Below are 14,341 nucleotides of genomic sequence, written 5' to 3'. Positions count from 1 at the left end.
ACCCTGAGATCCTGACCTGAGCCCAAAGCAAGAGTCAGACACTTAACTGCCTTAGCCACCCAGGTGCCCCACTTGAGTGTTTCTTTATTATGCATAATGTATTTATTGGCAAATGTTTACTATCCCACCTACTGGGGGATTCCTTGCTGGGAATACCAGCCATAATCAAAATGAACCCTCATGTTGGATATAGTCTTCTTACCTGAGTCACTGCCAAAGCCTTAAGTAGGTCTTTTATATATTCTCTCTCCCTGCATTATGTTAAAAACACTATTGCCAGTTTAACTTTGTGTACTGCTTCATTCTGGTTTGCAGGACGCTAATGTGTGGCCTTTGTTCCACGGTTATCTCACATTATTCTCTTAGTTTTCTGCCTGCCTGCCTCCCTCCCGCCCTCCTTCCCTCCCCCTTCCCTCCCTCTCTCTCTCTCTTTTTCTTTCTTTCTTTCTTTCTTTCTTTCTTTCTTTCTTTCTTTCTTTCTTTCTTTCTTCTTTCTCTCATCAGCTCTACCTCCAATGTGGGGCTCAAACTCACAACTTCAAGATCCAGAGTCATATGCTCTACTGATAGGCAGCCAGGTGCCCACCCCCTCTCTTAATTTTCTTAATTCTCAACATTTTAGATACATTTATCTACTAGATATGTGACCACAATCCCTGGCCTTTCCCAGTTTCAGTGGTTTTGTTGTGCTTTTCGTGTAGAAATGCTTTTTTCCTCACCATCCCATATGTCAGAATCAATCCATCTTCTAAACCTCACTCTAATGGTCAGTTTCTCCAGGAAGCTTTTCCTGATCTCCCTCCTCCTCCCTCTTTGGCAGATCCTTGGAACTTGTTTTGTTCTCCAGCATTCATTAGCCTTTACTATCTAGCTATCTGGGCTCTGCCCTACACATTCCGAATTGCTTGCCTAACAACTTAGAAATGGAGCCAGCGATGCCCATAGCAGCCATCAGCAATTGTGCCAGGCTTTTCTTTATTTCTGGTGCACTCTGATACTCTGCCAGTTCTTGGACCCTGGGAATTCTTTCTTTCTTTCTTTCTCGCTTTCTCTTTCTTTCTTTCTTTCTTTCTTTCTTTCTCTAAGATTTTTATTTATTTATTTATTTGTCAGAAAGAGAGAGAGCACACAAGCCCAGGGAGTGGCAGGCAGAGGGAGAAGCAGGCACCCACTGAGCAGGGAGCCAGATGCAGGGCTCCATTCTAGGACCCTGGGATCATGACCTGAGTCAAAGACAGATGCTTAACCGACTGAGCCACCCAGGTGTCCTAAGGACCCTGCTAGTTCTTTGCCCATCTCTGTCCTCTCTTCTGTGCATCTCCGCACCAATTCTGGCTCCGTGGTATTTCTTGTTCTCTTAGTGTTTGATGATTGATTCTCCATCATGGATTTTAAACTGAATTGTGTGCTTTTTTTTTTTTTTTCTAATGCGGATTTTCTTGGGCAGAATCCATTCTTGCCCAGTGCCAAACGAGGAGGAAGTGGTCAATCAATTATCTTTATTTACACTTTTTTTCCTTTTTAAAATTAAAACAAATTTCAGTTGTGGGAAGACATACACATAACATAAAATTGACCATCTTAATCATTTTTAAGTATATAGTTAAGTAGTGCTAAGTATATTAACATTGTTACGTAACCCATCTCCAGAGCTCTTTTCATCTTGAAATCTTTATATTTTTAAACAGTCATTTATTCACTTGCTTTATTTACCTTGCCTTTTAGACTGAAAGTTTCTTGAGGACAAGGCCGTGTTCCTGATTTTTGTATCCCTTATCAAACTGCCTGGTATAATCAATTCATAATTACTTCATGAAATTGAATGGATTCCCCTTTGTGCTCATCTAACCTGCTTTCTGCAGGAACCGCACTCTGCTCACAGACCTGGGTCCTCCTATCAATGAAACAAAGACCATTTTGAAAACCCTTCCACTTACAGAAGCAAGGGAGGCGAGCGTCCACAGTCAGCAGTTGGCCTAAGGGGCTGGGCTGCTTTGGAGGTTTTGCTTTAACTGCTACATGGTGCTGTTGTTTTTGTTCTGAGAGGTAGGATACAGCGGTTTTATTTATTTTAAGAAGGCAGAAAGCCAGGAACACATAATTGAAAGGAAGTTTCTGTGCTGGCATATTATTATTCTAACTAAGATGGTAACAAATAAATTGGGACTTCCTTTTGTTTGAAGTGGTGGACGTGAACTGAGTTGAACATTTTACACTCATGAAATTGCCAAGTGGCAAATACTTTCATGGTTCCTCTTGTTAAAAAAGGCCTATAAAATGCACTCTTTAGGAATGTGTTCCATTACATAATTGCCTCACAGAATTATCCTGTACATGTTCCTCAGGTCTCCAGACTGAGGGGAGACCCAGTGTCTCCCTGCTCCCTTTATGCCTCCAAAGACTCTCAGAAGGCTTACGTCTCTTAGAGTCACCTTTCCTTCTGGTTTTCTGCTTCTGGAATTCTTCTTTGTTGCCTGCGTTTTGTTTCTTGTGGCTGTTCTCTCTCCTCTAGCCCACATGTGCCCCGAAGCAACCCGTTTCTCTTGATTTCTCAAAACTACCACGTGCATTGTCCAGAAGAAATACTTACGTGGAAAGAGAGGATGTAGCACGAAGGTGGAGCTTACTTACAGAATGGTGCAAAAAAAATGTAAATGAGATATGAGGAACACTGTTCTTAAACTTCATTGGCCATGCCTACCCCTGGAAATATTTTGGGGACTGACTTCATTCTTCGGCGTTGGTGGTCTCCTGCTAGATCACTGATTTTGTCTCATTTCCTTTATTGCTCGGCTCTGGGACCCCAATCTCCTTCTGCTAGTCAGTTCTTGAATATCACAATTTGCCCACATTTAGTCCGCTGTCTTGTTCAAATTTCTATTGTGCCCTGGGACTATCCACAATTATAATGGATATTCCATAATTATAATGTTCTGTAATTATAATGACAAACATTTTTTTGTTTGTTTTTACTGAAAAGATAATTATCTCCTTAAAAGTGATTTAGTTTTTTTAAAAAGAACTTTAATTTTAGAACAGTTTCAGATCTAAAGAAAAATTGCAAAAACAGTACAGAGAGTTTCCATGTCCCTTGCACCCAGTTTTCCTTATCATTAACATCTTACATCAGTAGTTCATTTGTCACGATCTATGAACCAGTATTGATACATGATTAGTAACTCAAGTCTATATTTTATTCAGATTTCCTTACTATTTTCCTGATGTCTTTTTTTTAATGCCAGGATGCCATTCAGAATACCACATTACATTTAATCGTCATGTCTCCTTAGACTCTTCATAGCTGTGACCGTTTCTAAGACTTTCTTTGTTTTTGATGACCTTGACAGTTTTAAGAAGTACTGGTTAAGTGTTTTGTAGAATGTCCCTCCGTTGAGATTTGTCTGATGTTTTTCTCATCATTAAGGTTATGTGGTTTTTGGAGAAAGACCACAGAGGTAAACTGTGATTTTTATTACTATGGCTTATCAGTGTTGATGTTGACCTTGATCACTACGTAGCACTAGTGAATACACAAGTGAAGTCAGCCATGGCCTGAGGAGAACAGCATGGTAATCAGGGGCTTATACATTTCGAGAATGTGAATCTGGGTCACCCACCAGTTAAACTACCCAGATGAGCAGAGATGCTAGCTGAGTAAAGGGATTAAGAGTAGGAAGTAGAATTTTTCACAAAACTAGAACAAATAATCCTAAAATTTATATGGAACCACAGAAGACCCCAAATAGCCAAAGCAATCTTAAAAAAGAAAAAAAAAAAAGGAGGTATCACTACAAAGTAATACTTTGTATTACTCCAAAGCCGTAGTAGTCAAAATAGTTTGGCATTGGCGCAAATGTCTAAGATCTTTTGTTTCCACATCTATTAAAGTGGTGAGAAAAGTCTCACTTTACTTTCTTCATTATCTGTGTGCAGGTGTTTTGCTACTTAAAGGAAGCCATCACATGTAAAATTAATTCCTTTTAAATAAAGCCCTGACTAAAACACTGTAGATTTGGGAGGAAACATCTAGCCCACTTGCTCACGCAGGATAGATATCCTTTCTGTGGCATGCCTGACAAATAGTTATTCAGCTTCTGGATAAATAGCTCTAGCACTGGCAACCCAGTGCGTCCTAGTGAGCCCTGTTGTCAGAGGACTCGAGAGCAGTGGTACGTGAGATTCAACCCGAGGACCGGTGGCATCAGCCCGAACTGGGCTCTTGTTAGAAATGAAAAATCCCAGGCCCGATGCCAGACCTGAATCAGAACCTACATTTAACAGGCTTTCCCAGTATTTCACATGTGTATTACAATTTGAGAAGTTTGGCTCTAGAGCTTTTTTTTTTTTTTTTAATAGTATTGATCTGAAAGCTTACTTTTATAGTATCCACTCATTAGTCTCAATTTAGTTTCTTGCAGTTTTATATAAGTCTAGAATCTTACTTATTGCACATGAGAACTGTTCAAATCTTTGAAGGCAGAATCCAGGCTGTTTGTTGGCTGGACTCTTTCTAAATTTTTCAAGGCTGGAAACTTTCCTGTCCTGAGCTTTCCCATGGTCCCTTTGTTCTGTAGGATTGTTTTTTTGTTTTTTTGTTTTTTTTAAGATTGATATATTTATTTGAGAGAGAGGGAGAGAGCACGAGCAGGGGGCACAGGGAGAGGGAGAGAGAATCTGAAGCCAATTCCATGCTTAGTGTGGAGCCAGACATGGGGCTCAATCTCACGACCCTGAGATTGAGACCCTGAGCCCAAACCAAGAGTTGGGCCCTTAACCTACTGTGCCACCCAGGTGTCTCTCCATGGGATTGTTTTAACAAGAATATCAGAGTCTGCAACTGAGGGATTTATGAAAGGAAAGGCAGTCTGCCTCATCTTTTTGCCTGCGGAATGGAAATGAACACGAAAGAACATTTGAGCTGATTGTTTATACACTCAAGCCTTAGGGCATATAAACAGGATGCAACCACTTACCTCACCCTTATTGATTGTTTCCTACAGATTGTGGCATTTTCCTAAATTTGCTATCTTCTCAGGGATAGTTCTTCAAACTTGGTCTTCTCTTTCCTAAACTAAAAATACCCTGTTCATTCAACTACCTCTTGCATGGCTAGATTGGAATGTAAACTTTTTGAGAGAAGGGGATGAAGTCTTACTCGTGTATTTTGTTTTTAATTTCAGGTTAGGTCAGTGCTTAGTACATAATATGTTTTTAATCAGTAATTTTTGAATACATACATGCATTAATGGGGGACGTGGTTGCCGGACTTTGGTTATCATCTTTTGAAGAAACATTCGTGTGTCACTGGCTCTGACAAAATGTGGCGTCAGGGATTGGGCAGAGTACTCTACATGCTGTATGACTATTTTAGAGCGGTGGTAGTATTAATTCTCCCAATTTAGACTTTATGCTTAGATGAGCTCAGCCTGATCATGACAAAAGAGACACATGACCCCCATCATGATGGTTGTTTGGGAGTTTAGAAAGCCAAAATAGATAATAGAAAATAGAAAGCCACAAAGTCAATTCAGTTTATCAACAAGGCGGAATTTGCTTTAAATGACATTTTTAGAGTTTTTTCCTTTTGGATCTGAGGGGCTTTCCAAGGTTAGGGAGGCCCTCCTGACTAGGGAGCTGAGGTCTTTCCTCTCCCCTCCCCCTTTCCATCATTCTTTGCTTCCTGATGCCTCTACCTGCATCTGAAGCCACTTCCCTGCCTAAAATCACTTTTTGTCTGAGTGTCACTATGAAAAAGACTATGGCTAGAGTAGTAAATGCAGAGTAGATGGATAATCATAATGATCCAAGAAAGATGATAGTGAAATACGACATTTTCTGGTGTTGGATGTAATAATAATGGGTAGAAACAGAGGAATGAGAAAAACAGACTGGCTCCTTTGCCATGGCAACAATGAGTGCATTTGTTATATAAACAGAAGGAGGAAAGGCAATTATTCGGTCTCTGTGCTTTTCTTTCCTAATCCTCCAGTTCTCCTGTTTATAGTTTAGATTCTCAAAAGATGGCAGCCAGTTATCTTGCGTTGATGTTGATCATTTCCTTAAATGCCTGAGATGTGCGGGAATACACTTGACTTCCCAATATTTTATTATTAAAAATAAGTAGATCAAAGAGTTCTTTAAAAGCTCATCAAAGTATAGCTTGTGTTCTATTTCATCAAGCCTAGAAGAATGCCCTCTTTAGAAGTTTGTATCTGTATTTTGATACAATAAACTTACAAACAGGAATCAAGGTACCGTTTTCTTTCCAATTCAGTATCATTAGAAAATTGTCTGATTCATTCATGTGTGTCTCAAGGATAAGTGGTTGTCAGTGAATGTCTGACAGAGAAACACTAAGTGATTCTAGTTTAAAAGGAAAATCAATGTGCACTGAGTAACGGCACTTCCGAGATAGTTCAAAAAGGTACTTTTCTTTCCTATGTCAAAATGCACCTGATGTCCTCAGGTACCAGGGGGAAAAGAAGAGCTATTAAATGCTTATGATAGTGAAGCAGTGTGCTTTAGGGGATAGGAAAGACGGAAAAATAGATGGCAAACGAACTGCAATCCACACAGTGGATTTCCCAAAGAGAATTGCTGTGTTTTCACAATATTCTTCCCTTTTTGGAGGAGGTTGTGTAAAATTGCAAAGTGTGTGGTCTCATTTGATACATTTTCCAAATAATGTCTGGAATTTGCAACATGAGCTGTAGGATAGGTAAGTTGATGAGACAAGAGCCTAAAGATATACCAGATTTCTGGATACAAATATCAGCCCCACCATTTATTAGCTTTGTGTGAGTTTGGGTGAGATACCTAACATCTCTGAGTCATAGTTTCCACAGGTACACAATTAGGAGAGTAAGTTCAATCAGAGAGAGGAATTGTCAGAGTTAGTGCAATTAACATATATAATGCAGCCAGCAGAGGACCTGGTGCATAATAGGGCTTCAAAAATAGGAACTGTATTTCTATTCTCATTGTCACCTTAGTCCAGGTCCTCAGAAAGTCTCCTCTGGGCATTCTGGTAGCTTCTAGTTTTCCTTGTCTATAGTCTTCCTGTTTGCCCATTTTGCTTACTTACTAGTATTTACATAACATTGTCCACACAACCTTCTTAACTTATACTTATCCCACTTTCTAGAGAAAAGTTCGAACTTCTTATCATAGCATTTAAGGACATCCATGATGGGACTCCAGACAACATCTCCTTTATAAAGACCTTGTGTTCTCTTGGCCATGTCCTCTACGCATCCTGAATCTTTTTCTCTCTGTAATTTCACTCACTTCTCCCCATCTCACTTCAATATCTCCCTATTTGGCTTTAAATTCCAGCTTCAATGCCGTGCTCTCCATGAAATTTTCCTTAATCCTTTAGACAGAAGTGATCTCTCTACTGAAACTGATCAACAATTCCTTATAATATTAGCAATAAATACCTATGCACTTGTGTAATGCTAAACTCAATGGATACTTATAGTTTGGATATTGTCTAACCTGTCTAGAGTAGTTGACAATACAAACAATCTCCATCCATTGCCTTCCTTTGATGTCTAAAAGGCAAATTTCTTTCCTTTTTTTTTTTTTTAAGATTTTGTTTATTTATTTGACAGAGAGAGAGAGACAGCAAGAGAGGGAACACAAGCAGGGGCAGAGGGAGAGGGAGAAGCAGGCTTCCCGCCAAGCAGGGAGCCTGATGCCGGGCTCGATCCCAGGACCCTGGGATCATGACCTGAGCCGAAGGCAGATGCTTAACGACTGAGCCACCCAGGTGACCCTAAAAGGTAAATTTCTTACCTTACTGGATGGCTGAAAACAACTTAAATTTATTATTTCCCAGTTCTGGAAGCTAGAAGTCAAAATCAAGATGTTGACAGGTCCATGCTCCATCTGAAGCTTCTAGGGGAGGATCCTTTCCTGATTTTCCAGCTTCTGGTAGCCCCAGGCATTCCTTGGCTTGTGGCAACATAACTATAATCTTGGCCTTAGTCTTCACATGGCCATCTTCTCTGTCTGTGATACTCTCTTCCTGGTGTCTCTGCTTTCTCTTCTTATAAGGACTGCAATCACATTGGATTAAGCCCCATCCTAATTGAGAATGACCACATATTAATTTGATTTTATCTGCAAACACCCTATTTTCAAATAAGGTCACGGGTATCAGGTGTTAAGAAACAGCTTTTTGGGGAAAATAATTGAACTCATAACAATGGAGCTCCCACCTTTTTCCTCTTTTTTAAATATTAGGGCTCTTCAGAGTGATTTCCCAGGCTTGCTTCTCTCAGCAGTCATTTAAATCATGACCTAAATTAAAGTTGATTGTACCAAATATGGTGACTCACAAAACACAAGAATCCAAGTAGGATGCTCAAGATGTGGTCTTCTGATATATTTTCCTAGAATAGACTTATTTCCCTTAGCTTTTCCTTTAAAAAAATTCAAGGAATGTATTTTTTAAAAAAGAGAAGAAGAGATTTTAATAAGGCAACACTGAAAATATGAAAGTTATATGAGATAGATGTGCAGTAGTCCTCATCTTTTTCTCCTTCATATACAAAACAAGAAATGATTGCCCACTGGAAGCATAATTGTTGTCAACTGAATTTTGTCCCCTCCAACATTTGTGGGCTGAAGACCTAACTCCCACTACCGCAGAATGTGATTATGTTTGGAGATATCACCTTCAAAGAGGTGATTAAGTTAAAATGAGACCATTAGGGTGGACCCTAATCTAATCTAACTGGTGTCCTTATAAGAAGAAATCTGTACACATACAGAGATACTACCCAGCATGAAGTTAACACAGAAAAGACTGGAGAGATGGAGATGGGGTCGGATAAGGAGGAGAGGGAGAGAAAGGGAGAGGAGGAAAAGAAGATGGAGGAGGAGAGGGAGGAAAGACCATTTTGTTGGTGTCATTTGTGCCATGCTGAGACTCAGCTACCCGTGCACATTTCAACTACATAAGCCAATAAATACCCCCCCCCCCCCCCCCCCCCCCCCCCCCCCCCGCTCCTGCCCTTTTTCTCCTTAAGCTGATTTGGGGTTCTGTTAACTTGGTTGCAAAGCATCTGACTAACCCATCCTTCTTACCCACTTTGGTTTTTTTCTTTATATATCCTTTCAGGTGGCATTTCAGAGGACATCTTTAGCAGTATGGACATTTATCTGACCTCTCACAAAGGTAAGTAGGTGGTATAGTAAAGTTCCAAGATTTGTCACCAGATTTATCTGTGATTTATTTATCCGTAAAGATTCCTGACTGCTGTTTATATGATCAGTGTCTTGAATTATGAGTAGTCTTGAGGAGGAGAATGCACTGAAGCTCTCTTTTTGTAGCCCTAGAGATAGACATTCATCTTATCCCTAATTGACTTTTTCCTCAAACCATTCAGAGCAGAGCATCAGCTCCTAAACTTTATTGCACATTGGAATTGTCTGGGAAGCTCTTAAAAATCCCTAAGTCATACATCCACTTTACAAGACAGTTTGGCAGTTTCTTATAAAGCTAAGTATAATTTATTATGATCCCTCCTAGTTGATTTGAAAACTTATGTCCACCCAAAAACCTCCATTGAAAATTTATAGCAGCTTTACCCATATCAACAAAATCTGGAAACAACCATATGTCCTCCAAAAGGTGAATGGATAAACAAATCAAGGTGCATACATATAAATGAAATACTATTTAACAATAAAAAAGAATAAGCTATCAAGTCACACAAGATACAGATGAATGATGATGGATATTTCTAGGTGGAAGTAGCCAGTCTGAGAAGGCTGTCTCCTGTATGACTTTCTAGGATATTCTTGAAAGGCAAAACCATAAAGACAATAAATAAATTAGTCATTATTGATGGTTTGGGAGGGGAGAAAGTTGAATAGATGAAGTACCCATGAACATAATGGTGGTGAAAACTCTCTGTATGATGCTGTAATGTTGGGTACCTGACACTATGCATTTGCCAAAACCCATAGAACTCCACAGCACAAAGAGTGAGCCTTAATGTATGCAGATTAAAAGAAATCATTTAGGAGGTCAAGGGTTCCCAGAATGGAATACAAAATATGACAAAACAATCTAACTATGTTACAAATGTATGAAAAAACCTCACTGCCAGGACTAGGGGAAAAGTTGGCTGACCTAAATAACTTTGGAAGTAAGTGGTGACTAGAAGACCAAAAGAGAAAGGGGAGTGTACATAAGCACTCTATTCTAGTTGATAAAGTTTCCCAGGGGGGCATGGGTTAACAGTTCTGAAATCAATATACATGTATACCAGAATTAAACAATTAAGTAAATGGATATTAGGAGCCTACAGGTAAGCAAGTGCAGAGGCAGGAATGATCCCTGTGGTTATGGATAAGAGAGACATTAGCATGAACTCTATGACATAGATGTTTACATATAGAAATATTTATAGGTATGTGTCTATATGGGGATTAGCTATATGCACATATATTTTTTTTTTTTTGCTCTGTCAGCTGAAAGGGCCTAGAAACAAGGATACACACACATACCCATATATTTCTATTACTATTGGCCGATAAAAGGTATCAGGAATCCTTGGAGAAATGGCTGACTATACAGGAAATACACAAGAGGAGCCTGAAATATCTTATAGTGCCAGAAATAATGGAAGTGCCAAAAATAAACAAATAACACCTTACAATGATGGAGCATATCAAAGGGAGACAAGAGCCAATGGAAAGAATTCCTAAAGACCAAAGGTGGAACAATGTGAGCCACAAAATAAAGTAGCATTGGATTATAGCCCAGAATATAAAATAAATCTCCACGAATCTATATTGATATAAATAAATGATTGAATCAATAAATAATTGTGAGAGAAATAGACAAATTTCCCAAGCAGAACTCCAAATAATTTATGTAGATCCCCTGTCCTCACGGAGGAGGAGTGCGACTCCCTACTTCTTAAGTGTGGGCTGCATATGTGACTTCCTCCCCGAGTACAGGGAGGAAAGGAAAAAAAAAAGCAACTTTATAGGGGCCCCTGGGTGGCTCAGTTGGTAAGCGTCTGCCTTCAGCTCAGGGTATGATCCCAGGGTCCTGGGATCGAGCCCTGCATCGGGCTCCCTGCTCTGCTGGGAGCCTGCTTCTTCCTCTCCCCCCCCCCCCCCCCCCGCCGTGTTCCCTATCTCACTGGCTGTCTCTCTCTCTGTCAAATAAATAAATAAAATCTTAAAAAAAAAGGCAACTTTATAGTGAAGAAACCTGGTAAACACTGTCTCCCTGGTGATCAAAGTCAACATTAACAGTGATAAATCATATTGATAGTATATATTCTTGACATGTTGTGATGAGAGTAGCACTTTCCCTCTGTGGTCTTCCTCCCCACGGAACGTAGAGCAAGAGTCTCATCATTAGAAAAACATTAGACAGATCCAAATTAAAAGATGCTGTATAAGATACCCGACCAGTACCTCTCAGTACCATCAAGGCCATCCAAAACCAGAAAATTCTGAGAAATTATTACAGCCAAGAGGAGCCCAAGGAGACATGCTGACTAAAATGTAATGTGGTATCCTGGACGGGATCCAGGAACAGAAAAGGAACATAAGGTAAAGACTAATGAAATCTGAATAAAGTATAGACTTTAGTTTAAAATTATGTATCAATATTTCAAGATTGGTTCATTGAGAGTGACCAATGCACCATACTAAAGTAAGATGGTTATAATAGGGGAGACCAAGGAGAAGATATATGGGAACTCTACTGTCTTTATGGCTTTTCTTTAAATCTGAAACTCCTAAAATAAGAAGTTATTTAAAAATTCCTTTGCCAAGTTCCACCTCTACCAATGAAACCAGTATTTCTGGGGTATAAGCCAGGCATCATTGTTTTTTTTCTAGAGATCCCAGATGATATCAATATGTAGCAAAAGTCTGGGAACCTCTGAGGTAGGAGAAGTCTCTGAGGCTGGAGGCTGTTATATTTTGGCATTAGTTCACTCAAAATGTTCTGAACTAAATAAAAATGTTGAGTGTTGCTTCCATTTTATACCTATGTGAAGTTGAATTTTTAATAATAAGTGTGATAAAAATAAAGTACTGGACCGAGTTGCCCATTTGAACACCACTTGATGTTACACTATTAGATACTGAGCCACTAAATGACCAGTGTATCAAGTATATAATTACAAGCAATATCATATCTTAAAATAAAATTTCTCTTGTAATTTTCCTGCAATTGAAATGAAAAATGACATTCACATGTACACCCTTTCCTCTGCCTGGTCCCTGACCCCCTCACCAGAGTATGTCGATATGCTCTCGTGGACCCACAGCCCGATCCGTCTTTTACCCTTTTTGACCCTGTTCTGTGCCCCTGGAGGCTGTCTGTGGACTGCAACACCCAGACTCCCTTGCCCCCTGATTTCCAGTTGAGTTCAGGCAGGATGGAGGAGACAGGTGTGGTCCTTTAGCTCCACTCCCCCCCATTCTTCATCATGGCAGGGCGTGGCTGCCTTTGTCCCAGCTCCAGCTCCTGTTGTCTCCTGTTCTCGCTTGGCTCTGGAAACACTGTTCCCTTTCCTCACCCTTCAGGCCCCAGAGAAATAATGGCTTCCTGCTGTGGCTATTTTTGGGTAACTCATATCCCCTGTTGGGAGTATTAAAAATTTTGCCCACACCTATGTAAATAGTTACTTCACTGAAATATTTTTAATTTAACCTCTTTGAGGATGCTGTCTCCTTCTTGTCAGAATTCTGACTGATACAATCAGTGTATAGTTGTCTACCCTTTCTTCCTGGGAATGATGACCCCCCCACCCCTGCTTTTTTTTTTTTTTTAACTTGACATATTGTACTGCTTACTTCCTTGGCCTTAAAAACCTCCTTTGTTTTGTAAAATGATGCTGATAGTAGAGAGCATTATTTTCCCTAAATCCTTTCTTGGCAAAAGAAAAAGTTGGCAGACCTATGCTGGTTCACCACACATTTTTGAAATTTCATTTTTGAAATCCAGAGTCTGGGAACCGTTGATCTCAATGACTATTTGACTTTGAAACATTAAGGGAATTCGGCTATAATTCTTCTTACCACAAGAATCTTACAAATCTGGGGAAAGCGGCCAGTGTGGATGCTGTCACGGCAGGCACTCCAGTTACTGGGCTTCGTTGTTTACATAACGGGTCTCACTCCTGGTAAAGAGGGAAATAGTATCAGGGGAAAATAGAAGAAACTATAAAAATGAAAATGGTTATTTTCTGCATTGTTCACTATTGCATTTCCCTGCAGATATTCTGGGAGAAGAGAGAGAGGAAGGGGTTAAGAATGCGTCTGGAAGTTTAATAAGCAAAAAGTTTACGGGACTCTTCCATGAAGTTTGAGTGAGAGTGACTAAGAATTCTCATGTTCTCAGATCCAGGAACGTTTGTATTTGCACTAATCCAAGTCCTTTTTATTATAAATAATTGCAGAAGTTCATTTATAGATGAGCTCCATCACTAAGCAACACGCATTGGACATTTGTGTTTGTTGGTGTTTTAAATTTGATGTGTTTCATAATGTCAAGTACAGTCAATTTATAATTAAACAAAATTTTTGAAGTACCCTGTGCTTGGGCAGGGTAGAACACAGGGTGCTTTTTATCATAGTTCAGTATCCTTGACTTTAAAATTCCTCTATGTGAGGAATGTAGTATTCTCCTTTGTTGTGTCATATCACATTTAATTTTGACTGCAGAGACATTAACACATGAATGTTTTTTAGCTTTCATCTATTTAAAAATATATTCTTGTTTATATTCTCATTTTCTTTTTCTGTGTTTAGCTTGAGAAAAGACACATAGCACTCTTTTAAAATTCATTCTTTCCTTTATACACTTAAAAAAAAGGAATCTAGAAGGGTCAAATAGCTTAGTCATAGGAAGGAATATTTTTTTACACAGTTATAATCCAAACAGAAGCTACTATCCATATCACATGGAAAAGGAACCACTGAACTCAATAATTTTCTTTCTCTTTATATTTTTACTACTGAAACACGTCAATAGAAACGTTAAACCCTGACTTGTTTCTTCCTTTATTGGATAGTTGAACCCAGGGATAAGAAACCTGGGAAAGGTCAGTTGCCATGTTTCCCACCATGTGGTTAGATGGAATGAGACCCACTCATACGGAGAAGCAGAGATAAGAGATGAAGAAGGTTAATGGTGGTTTTAGGGTTCCTGAAGACCAGCCATATGTCTGGTCTTCCTGTTATTTAGTTGCTCAAATCTTCCTGATTCCATGAAATAAAAATTCCCATTTTTGGGCAGGCTATTATATCGGGTCAGCCATACATAGCTTGAATTAGCTTAAGTAAATGGGAGGAATTA

At 39.4% G+C, this 14,341-nt stretch overlaps 1 long non-coding RNA gene across 1 annotated transcript in view; it reads left to right on the top strand.

The window, feature by feature from the left end:
* LOC103663047 overlaps positions 1-14,341 on the top strand; it is a 30,496-nt gene that overhangs the window by 14,867 nt on the left and 1,288 nt on the right. Inside the window, exon 2 of the long non-coding RNA XR_568649.2 lies at positions 9,128-9,184. This is a non-coding gene — a long non-coding RNA (uncharacterized LOC103663047). The remainder of the gene's footprint in view (positions 1-9,127; positions 9,185-14,341) is intronic.

This window comes from Ursus maritimus, unplaced genomic scaffold, assembly GCF_017311325.1.
Source record: "Ursus maritimus isolate PB19 unplaced genomic scaffold, ASM1731132v1 scaffold_12, whole genome shotgun sequence".
Classification (NCBI taxonomy): Eukaryota; Metazoa; Chordata; class Mammalia; order Carnivora; family Ursidae; genus Ursus; species Ursus maritimus.
The sequence above is the reverse complement of the archived record's forward strand: the minus strand, read 5'-3'. Positions and strand labels throughout refer to the sequence as shown.